Source organism: Eufriesea mexicana, unplaced genomic scaffold, assembly GCF_001483705.2.
Source record: "Eufriesea mexicana isolate 0111107269 unplaced genomic scaffold, ASM148370v2 scaffold980, whole genome shotgun sequence".
Taxonomy (NCBI): Eukaryota; Metazoa; Arthropoda; class Insecta; order Hymenoptera; family Apidae; genus Eufriesea; species Eufriesea mexicana.
The window spans coordinates 204,371-216,242 of NW_016909127.1; positions in this window are offsets into that span (position 1 = coordinate 204,371).

Below are 11,872 nucleotides of genomic sequence, written 5' to 3' on the forward strand. Positions count from 1 at the left end.
TCACCGTTTCCACTGACTACTATTCCTTTGCGTTATAACCCCTTTGACATTCAACAATCTTTTTGTTTTCTAAACGAGATCTCATACGGAAGTCCTCGGTGAAACCTCGACTAACTGCATGTTTCTATATTACCTAAGTGTTCCCCGTCTAAGGCAGGGCCTGCTAGAAAGCCTTACTGACGAGTTCACTAGCAGGCCCAGGATGAAACGCATCCCTTCCTTGCGTCCCTTCTATCTGCTACCTATCATAGCAAGATGACCATCAGAATACCAACCGGTAGCGCCATGAGAACTACAAGGCTTTCATAACCACCGTGGGGAGAAACCCCCACAAAAATAACGTATATTTAAAATATGAAGCTATTGTTCACTACAGTTTAAGGCTAGTCTAATTCCACAACGCTAATGCAACGCTAATACTCATATAAACACTCTGTCTACTCTATGCACTCTAACTTTGCCACTGACTCTGACACTCTGATCACAAACTGGGTACAATCTGACTAGCTCTATGACTCTGGACATACTCTGACTTCACACTGCACCCCTGCACCCTTATGTAAACCTAACAGTCTCTCTTCTTTCATACACAGGCTTTCTTTCTCGATCACTCATTTCCGACGTGCTCTAGTCCTCAGTGAGCCAGGTACTTCAAACACTCAGACGCAATCCTAAACTTACTAGTTTACTTAGTCTATACTTATTCTTGTGTATGATCATTTGTCCTTCCGCACACATCCCAAATATCACCCTGAACGCTCGAGTCAAACCCCAGATCGCTGTTTATTATCCCTTATTTTCGAGGAAGGCCTAAGCATTCCAATGTTGCGAATCCTAAATATAATCGAATCCTAAAATAAACTCGAATCTACGAATCCTAAAAATATCCTACAATACACAGTCAAACTCGAATCCTAAAAATATCCTACAATATTAATAATAAAATTGTTCATTTTATACAATAAAGTCATCTTTCTGATCTAACATTCTAACAGCGTCATTTACTCTGTGTTTGACGACTATACCCGTCATTGCTTGTTTCTCGCGACACACAGATGCGTGCTCTTAAAAGAGATCGTCACAGCTGACTAGCTAAACGAAATCTCACATGGAGAAATTTTTACTATAGGATAAAAGATCACCCAAAGTTAAACATATTTTATTTGAAATTATTTCATTATCTCGCATCATTATACACTTACATTAAATAAAAAAAAGAAAAAAGAAGACAAAGATCGGACTACAACTTCGAATAATGATTTCACCCACGTGAGGTAATGTTGGAACCCGGATAAAGGACTTTATAGACCGCTTAATCTTTTTAATATATTTCGGCACACTTCTGTATACAATACGAGTTTTACAACGAGGATACATCGGAGAGTACAATAATGTTCTATGAATCGTCAGAGAAGGAACTAACTCTGGACAATTTTGGGTGGTGCTTATATTAGGTTGGTAGAAAAATAATTTCTACCAATTTTTTGTATTCTCGATTTTTGCAGTTTGATATTTGAATAATTTGTAAATGTGGTTATGTTATGTATCGTTCGAAAACGCTGACTCCGCTCTATATCTTGATAGTAAACATTTTGTATGTAGTGATTACTTAGGTTATTTAATTAGAGATGGAAAAGAAGCAAAACGAAATTATTTTTCCATCAACCTAATATTAGGTTGTCCCATAAGTTCTTTCCGCGTCACGCTATGTATGCCCTCGAGCCGGCTATGTTTGTAAACATGCAGGATTATCAATTCTCCGTTTATGGCATCGTACCATGGCATCATACCATAATATATATAATTATACCATATAGGCATTAATCAGCCTTAAACAACAAATATCGTCTATTGATTTGGCATAAAAATAAAAGGAAGAAGCTTTTGGGACACCCTAATATATTCTTATCTTTTGTAAGGGCGAAGAGGACGATTGGACCTTAGTGAAGGTAGAAATAAGATGTTTTGAACTCTGACCTTGGCCTGCGTTTACCGACTAGGTCCTTTCAGTGACTTAGAGTCAAAGGGTTGTCAGTCATCTAACAGTAACATCTGCAAATAAAAATCTCATTCACGTGTAACTAGTTAGACTTTGTATACACGCATAATTCCATTAGAGCCAGAATTTTTCGGTTAGAGTACCTCCTTGAAATTCGCCAACCACTGTGTGCATTTCTTCACAGATTACCCCAGGTCTACGATAATTAGACTCAAGTGACAGTCTCACGGTGCAGAAATAACCTGATATCCCATATGACTGACATCGTACAGCTCATTAATACCAGATACATAGAACACGTAGCAAGTGAATCTGAATCCGAACTTAGCCTGACGATGATACGTGCTGAATCTCACACGTGTCTCTAATTCCCAGTGCTCATTTGCAAAATCGTTCTACTGCCACGCTAAGATTCTCATCTCGCCTAAAACACGCATCCTCCTCGTTTAATTATTGATCCCGAACAACAGACCTACCTTCATGCACACCAGTCTCGGCTTCTGCATTTTGCTTTTACCATTAGAGCACATTTCCTCTCTCTTTCTCTCTCTTTTCCCCTTGCTTTCCAATGGACGACGCTGATCATCTGTAAACCCAGTTGTTCCTTTTACACCAGCAGCACTTTTACGTTTGTACCGTAAGACGCAGCGTCCCGCTGTTAAGGATCGTAAAGCGAATAGAGGTCAGATAGCTCGCAGGCTTGTTGCTTTTAAAATGCGAATTAGTCGAAAGGTAACACAGGAAACACGAGAGCGGAGAATTACTGGAGAGGCAACGAAAGAGAGAAAGTACACGATGTACACCACTCGGTTTGCTCGCGTGAGCTAGCGTGAGCCAGCGTTGCACGCGTAGGAGGGAAGGTGACCAAAGACAGACACGGTGAGGATAAAAACAGATAGGTTAGCCAGATACACACGGCTGGATGGCTTATTTGTATGCTCGTGTAAGGTGCTAATTTGCCAAGTACTCTGCATACGAATGCATGCGAGCGTTGTGTGTAGCGCGGTGTAATGTATCGCGAATCGTGCCGAGGAAAGGACGGAATCTGATAAAAAGCTGGAGGGAATAGGAGGAAACGTAAACGATAAGGAAAGGAGACCTGTAACCGCATATTTATCCCGTGTACGCGGCAACGTCGGTGTATCTTATGTGTACACCTTGAACAGTTTTTAAATTACTTCTTGGATGGGGGATCGTAATAATAACACGCAGGCATAGTTCGCGTAGCTCCGAGCGAGATATTGGGTGGTGTGTTTATATTTTCTGCGGGCTGGAGGTGAGTTAGTCGCTGACTGCGTTTATTCCCAGTGATGAAGTTGGCTGTATTGAGTCTAGGATAGTCTCAATTAGAATTCAAAAGTATGCGAAATATAAATGAAATTTATTTTCTTCGTTTGTGGCAAATTTAATTCTTCATTAAATAGCGGGATACTATCTTTACTCTCGAAGTTTTTGGTATTATTGGTATATTGCATGAAACAAATGTTCGGGAAGGAAATATGAAATATGTAATTACTAGATGCAGGACTTTTTCTTTTAAATTGATAAATTGATTAAATTGTGACTGTATTGAGTCTAGGGTAGTCTTAGGTAGAATTCAAAAGTATGCGAAATATAAATAAAATTTATTATATTCGTTTGTGGCAAATTTAATTGTTCATTAAATAGCGAGATACTATCTTTACTCTCGAAGTTTTTGGTATTATTGGTATATTGCATGAAACAAATGTTCGGGAAGGAAATATGAAATATGTAATTACTAGATGAAGGACTTTTTCTTTTTAAATGTGATATCTTTTTTGGTTTGAATGTAAAATGGAAGAAGTTGATCTCGATAGGTAGTAAAAAAATTGATAAATTGATTAAATTGTGACTGTATTGAGTCTAGGGTAGTCTTAGGTAGAATTCAAAAGTATGCGAAATATAAATAAAATTTATTATATTCGTTTGTGGCAAATTTAATTGTTCATTAAATAGCGAGATACTATCTTTACTCTCGAAGTTTTTGGTATTATTGGTATATTGCATGAAACAAATGTTCGGGAAGGAAATATGAAATATGTAATTACTAGATGAAGGACTTTTTCTTTTAAATTGATAAATTGATTAAATTGTGACTGTATTGAGTCTAGGGTAGTCTTAGGTAGAATTCAAAAGTATGCGAAATATAAATAAAATTTATTATATTCGTTTGTGGCAAATTTAATTGTTCATTAAATAGCGAGATACTATCTTTACTCTCGAAGTTTTTGGTATTATTGGTATATTGCATGAAACAAATGTTCGGGAAGGAAATATGAAATATGTAATTACTAGATGAAGGACTTTTTCTTTTTAAATGTGATATCTTTTTTGGTTTGAATGTAAAATGGAAGAAGTTGATCTCGATAGGTAGTAAAATGCAAATTTACCAACGTGAGAGTAATGTGATATAAGATTAGAGTTGTATAACCTTCGAAATCATGCAATCGTTTTATGTAATCATTTTTATGTAATGCATAATGTGGTAGAAGTTATTCCACTTGAATTTAATCAGCTTATTTAATTTATACTTCATCTATGCATATAATTATTTTACTTTTCACATGTACTGATGGAGCAGATACATTAAGGACACGGGATCAGATAAATATAAAGGCAATAACAATGATGTTTTTATTTGATATTTGGCAATATCTAACTAATAGTAACTAATAGTAATTAATCATGAAATATTCATTATAATAACGAATCCTTGTGTCATATGTAAAAATTTCTTTTATTATAATCAGATTTATTTTTATAAACATTTTGATAGTATGTACCGTTCATTGCTCCTTGTTTGTAATTTCACTGTCATTTACTATAGCGTTAAAATTATACAATGCGAAGTGTTAAAACTATTTAAATATCATTAGAATTTAAATTCTGTTGTTTCTCCTTGAACTTACTTTTGCAGAAATAATTATTGCAATTGTACTTTACAGTTTTACAAAAAGATTCGAATATTTCAGAAATACTGATTAAAATGCTATTATAAATGTTATAAACACTAGATGGAATATTATTAAATACCAGACTGCAATAAAAGGTATTAATAGAATAATATTAGATACTGGACGGAATATTTATTTAGTATTATATAATGTATTATAATATGTATTTATTTAGTATAACTAACTTAACTACTTCAGTATAACATATATATATTTATTTAGCATAACTAATATATTAAAATATTACAAATCCTAAACAAAGTGTTATTAAATATTATAATATTGAACACATTAGATAGAATACTTGACAGAATATTACTAAATGCTAATACAATGGTATTAAATACCATAATTCTATAAAAACTGTGATTAGAATACTATTAAACACGAAATAAAATACTGCTCTATGTTAGAATAATATACTATCAGATATTGAAATACTATATATTATACATATTAGACAGAGTTATATTACCTACTAAAATATTGTATCAGGATATTCAAACTACTAAATATTAAATTATTCATCTGTAATGTATATTAAATATCAAAGTAGTTATGTTCTATCACGATAAGGAAACGATCCCAGAATCTCGTCTAACGATACATTTTTAACTCTAAATTTACCATGACCTAGATGACCGGTTTCAAAACTGTCATTCAAAATTCCGCATTCAACGTTATCGTCTTAGCCACTCGTCTTCGTGATTTTTCTTTCAATATACGCGTAATCAATCTTTCAGTGTCTGCCGTTATTCCATTTTTCAAGACTCTGCTGCTTTTTCCTTTTCATCTGACCGTGCTAGCTTAGCGCTAATGCGTGAAATATATACGTACATACCGTAAAACAGGTGTTCGGTTACAGCGGCAGAATCGTAATCGAAGCAAAAAATAACCAAAGCACGGCCCATCTGTTCCGTAATTCGTCGCGGTGAACGACAAGTAGGTAATTAACGGCGTGGAATCGACACTGGTCGGACCAACTTATCCCGATCCGACGCGTTCGATACGTAATTAGTTCTGGCGTGGCGATCGATCGTCCGTCCGGAGGACGTGGAACGTAGCACAGCGAGCCACGCGAACGAAGAAACGGACGAAGAATCGAGCAGAGAGGGAAGAAAAATTTCTGTAATCTAGAATAACCGTCGCCGAAGGTAGAGACGTAGGTTTATTTCCTGAACGCACGGTGTCCGCCAAGCATCTCGCTGGCCGGCGTAATAAACTGTCCAAGGATAGAACGGGAGCGGATAGCAGCATCCGTATCGCGATGCATCTGTCGTTGACGCTATCGTTCCGTTTTCTCCCCGTTCTCTTCCGTTCGCTGCTCCGCCAATCGCTCTCTCCCGCATTCTCCTGCTCGCCTCTAACCCCATCACGTTTCTTCCTTTCGTACCGTTATGAACTATGATACGTCCGTAGTAAATCCTTCGACGTCGAACCCTCGGACGTACCGGCTATCGATCGTCCTCGAAATCTCGCTGATTGCCACTCGCCGCGGCGCGGCGCTGCGGTCGGCGCTGCGGCGCTGCGGTGCACTCGGCCGTACCAACGAAACGAATCGGGATACTTTCTGCCATAACCTCTCGCGGTTCGTTCGCACGCTCGTCGTAATTATGGCGCGTTGTTAATGGACGAATCGAAACGACTCCATTCGGATTAACGCTCGATTACTCTAACACTGTTATGATATCTTGCAAGTTCTCTTTTCTTTTAGAATTTTTATCTATTTATTTTGGGGACGTGGAGGGGGAAGGTTTTTTCCGTGACTGGTTTCTCGCAGTTAAATGTCCCGATTATTATCCGCGTTTCGACTAGACTTAACGCTCGTGTGATAGAGGGTGGTAATGGTAGGTTACTGCAGAAATCGAGTTGCTCCAGACAATGTATTCTATGTAATGACAGGGTTGCATCGTGTTATTAAGTATTTACTTACTTTAGCGTTTTTAATGTCGTGAGAAAATAGACATGAAAATCCTGCTCCGTTTCGCTGGTTTTTATATGACTTGCGAGATTGGTGGCATTTTATAAAGCTATCGAAGGGAATAGGCGGACGCGATAATCGCGGTTAACGTAATGCGTTAATTTAGACGTGCGTGCGTGAAAGTGACTGCGCCTGACTTCGGTTATTTCTTTCGCGCCGAGTCGTTAGGGAATGGTACGTTCGGGTTATACGGTATAAAGTACCTGGCATTCTTTTTATACTTTAATTCCCAATTTTTATCCGTTTATCCATAAGAATTTGCTGTTAGTTCAAGTACGAGACGCATAAATCTTGGATTAAATTAATCTTACATGAATATTAAAATTATACAAATAAAGTTTTACAAATTTTATTTTATTCTACTGGAAAATTTATTTCGGTGATTTGTCCAACATTTTTTATATATTACCGTGAAATTGAATGTTACTTTTATTTTTATAGTCTTTCGAATTAACGAATTCTCTCTTATTTATGTAAAAAAATTATCTCATCACGATATTAGTCGAAAATGTCAATATAATTTATATTCATATTATAATAAATTTTTTATATTATAAAACCGTATAAATAAATTTTGTATATTATAAAATTGTATAAATAAATATAAATCAATAACTCCTAATTAACAAATTATAAAAATTAAATAAAGTAAACAAAATTATTAAATATTAATAAATTTTCCTAATATATTAATTATTATCAAGATAGTAATTTTCATTTTTTTAAATTATTACAAAATGAAAATTACTACCTTGATATTTAATAAAATTTATTAATACTTAATAATTGTAATAAAATTTTATTTTATTATCATTATTAATATATAATAAATTTTTTATTGTTTAAATTAAATTATTATTTAATTGTGTATTATCTATTATACAAATTAGACTTAAATTCTTAAGTCTAATCTAAACCAGTGGTGTAGCACGAAATGTTACGTGTCTTCGATCGTAATTCTTGGTTTAATATTTTGCACATACTATCGTAGATTCGAATTTTATTGTGTCTTATTGAATTTTTAATTTTTCGGAATTGTTTAAATTAATTATGGTTGAGGAACGCTGCTACTTTCAGTACACTAAAGTAGCAAATCTAGAAAATTTAACAAAAGCTTCATTATGTGACACGAAGTATTACGTGTTTTTAATCAAAATTCGTCGTCTAGTATTTTTGACATATGACGAATTCGAATTTCTATAAGTAAAACAGCAGATTTCAGAGGTCCAATAAAAATTTGACGATGTAAATAATTCACATTGAATTTCATCATACTGTATTTCATTGTACTTTTAACTTTTAAAAATCACAAGTTTGTAACAAGAAATCGTGGATATGAACTTTACAATCTATTTTCAGCATATCATCGTCAACTAGAAATTTACGTAATTTGTTATAATTCAATTACAATCTCGAATATGTAATAAAAAAGTAATGACATAATTTAAAGTATTACGCGCCCTTGATCGGAGTTCTACGTCCATTACTTGACTCGAATTCGAATTTCGCTTAATTTCACGATCATCGATCTAACGAGAAATCAATATCGCGGCACGAAGCGTGACACGATGCCATTGGAAATTCATCGAGCACCGGTTTTTGCGTCGCTATGACAGATTCGAGTACTGCGAGAAGAATTAAGCTTGGAACTTGATTTTGTTACACGATTTTAATTAGCAACGATGGAAGACGACATGCGGCAACCAGCAATTAACCAGCCTCGGATCTCGGCGGTCTCGTGTTTAATAAATCGACCGACTAACATCATAATTGCCGTCGCTTCCCTCCCCATCGACATCAGCATGCGTGTAATTCCAGCCGTTCGATTAAAACGTTCTCCAGCCGCGTCTTTTTACGCGAGCCGGGCCAACCCCTCTCGGATCTTCTCTCGCCGGCTAATGGTTACGCGTTTGCAAAAATATGATAGTACGATCATCCTAGTCCTTTTCTCTCCGCTGAATCACGACCGAGGAACAAGGCGGGGCGAGCCAGCGGAGATTCTAGAGTACGCCCACTGATATACAACCGACGATTTGTTCGACTCTCCGAAGAACGTACGAACGAAATTGCATCCTGATAAGCTTCTCGCATCGGGCGTTGGAAAGAAGGCAATTGATGGTCGTACTGGCCACCTATACGAGGAATGTCAACAATCCGCTGCGGTGAATCGATGCCGCGCCCAGCTGTATAATTCAACTCTCTGCCCGTGCTACAATACTTCGTGTCATTACTCTAAACGCAAGCGCTCGCGTTCTTTCATCAGTCGGTGCGAATTATGCGTACCTGCTTTCCAATAACGTTTCTTGGCTTTTAGGAAGCTCGAGAACCAATTCTTCGTCGATTGCTCCATTTCGCCATTCCGACGGATTTTCACACGTTTTTGTCTCCTTTACGTGGATCAACTGTTAAAATTACAAAATGATGTCTTGGTGATTGTATATAGAAATATTTGGTGAATGTTTGGTGAACTGTTCTTGAACAAGCTTTTTTGGTTTTTAAGCAGTCTGAGATTTGCAGTAGAATTTTATATAGGTCACTCGGTTTTGTGATTTTCAGAAGGGTTCTGGAAATTTTTCTGAGTAACCTGCGTGATGGCTTTGTGGTTGTATCTAGGAGTATTTGCAAAAGTGAGAAGCATTTAGCCGGAAGAGAATTGAGATATTTTAATGTACTTTCTTCCTCTTATGATGATATTTACTGTTTTGTAATTTTGATCTTTTAGAGTACGTTGAGCACTTGTTAATTTCGATATGTTACGTATTCTTAATATTAATATTGATTTTCTAACATATTATATTAGTAATTAAAGTAAACGTGTTATTAAATATAACAATTAAAATAAATCTATGTATTATATACATATATACAATAATAATTAATCTGGCATGATGAAAATAGGTAGATAATTACGTTTCTCCCTAAATTATAGTCACGTTAATTTTATGAAAAGTAGCTGTGCCCTCTTCAGTTGCAGTGAAAATAAGTAGTCAGTTTGACTGATTTGATACTTTTAATTTTAAAAATGTTACATATTATACTAACAATGATTGCATATATAATTGCAATGAAGATAAGCGTACAGTAAAAATACGTTACATAATCGTTCTCTATGAACACTATTGCAACTTCAGTAGCAAAAATCATTATACCACACTTTTGCACCCAACTTGTAATCGCAAGTGTTCAAAGAAACAAGACGTTCTGTATAAAATTAAAATAAAATTAAATCATTAACACATAAATATTCAATTACCCTTCTATTGTATTATTTAAATACCCTTCACAGTACATAGATCAACTGTCGACTTCAGTTAAGATGCTTTTCAACAACACTATACGTGCCAGTGATTATGCAAGTGTCTAATAATCCATATACGTTTCATTTCGCAATATTAACCCTTACACTCCTTTGTCGAGTGTGACTCGACATTAGTTTTCATGACAGGAACTTCTGTGTCGAGTTATACTCGACGTTCTTTGATTCTTTATTTACTGAAGAAGAAAACAGAAAATAAGTAACTATTTGAATTACTTAGCTTCAAAATGTAAATCACGACAATGTTTAAGAGCTATATTTAATATAATCAGTAAACAAAACTCTTTAATCCTTTAGAGGCGCCGCTCAGTCGCCATTTAATCACATTCTAAAAGACGATGTTAATTAATATATCAAATCTAAAATTGCTCAACGATGCGTGGAATGTCGAGATAAAATAATCCCAATAATTCCAATAATTCCAATAATTTGCACACGATTTTTTATTTATCATTTTAAAAATATCCTAGACTTTATGGCAGAAAGTCTTCGAATTACTATTTCTCGTGAACTAAAGAACCGCCGAGTGCAAAGGGTTAAAATTCGTATTAAAAGGTATTATTGCACAGATGCAGATATAGTTAAGCATCAAAGTATAGTATATATAGTATAGTTAAGCGTAAAATAAGCAGCAGTCGAAGAACTGATCCTGTGAAGTAAATTTCAAACGAAATACTTAAAATAGCAGGGAGTTATTGGCAATAAAATTGAAAAATAATTCGGAATGCAGAGGGTTAAAAATTCCACATTTCGAATACTCCATAAATTAAATAAATATTAGGTCTACCGGAAAGTTCTGTCCGTTAATGTCACCTGAAGTTTTGTCGAATTCACTATACTTTCCAGACTTAATACCTAATTCGATTACCATCAGTTTCTTTCCCTCCAAAATTTTTTGAAGGGAAGAAGTTTGAAAAATGAAGCAGGTATGAAGCAAACACTGCTTGAATTCTTCGCCTCTAAAAGTGAGACCTTTCAAGAAAATGGAATTCACAGATTTCCATCATCCTAGGAAGTGATCATAAGTAACGATGAAAATGATATTGTTAGATAAATATAAATAAATTTGTTGAAAATGTATTATTTTCTTTTACTTCAAAAACGGACAGAACTTTCCGGTAGACCTAATAAATTCCGAGGAAGCTGCAAATTCAACCTAACCGTCCAATTCTTTGCTTCATCTGCAGAAACAGTTTTATCCTGCTATAATGCAAATGAATGCAACGGAAAATGGGTTGGAAACTCGTCTTGTTTAAAACTTTTACGTCCACCACTTCCGTAATTAACGATACATATATCATCATAAGAATTAACTACATAATTGCTCGGGAGGAAAAGCACGCTAATTCGAGAAGCCGTGGAAAGTAGCGTAACACGGTACTCTTGATCTATTGCCGCATGCTACTGTCTCTGATAATTCATAGGAACCGTTAGAAGCGTTATGAGCGGTATCACCGGTACGAACACGCAGCAAAATGGCATTCATCGTGTATCGTGTACTGGTTGGCGAAATATTAAAAGGGTCGTTACTTACCGCATGACGTCAGCCAGCCAACAAATTTGGAATTTCTTGTCCCTTCGGCGAACGACGCGTCGCGTCT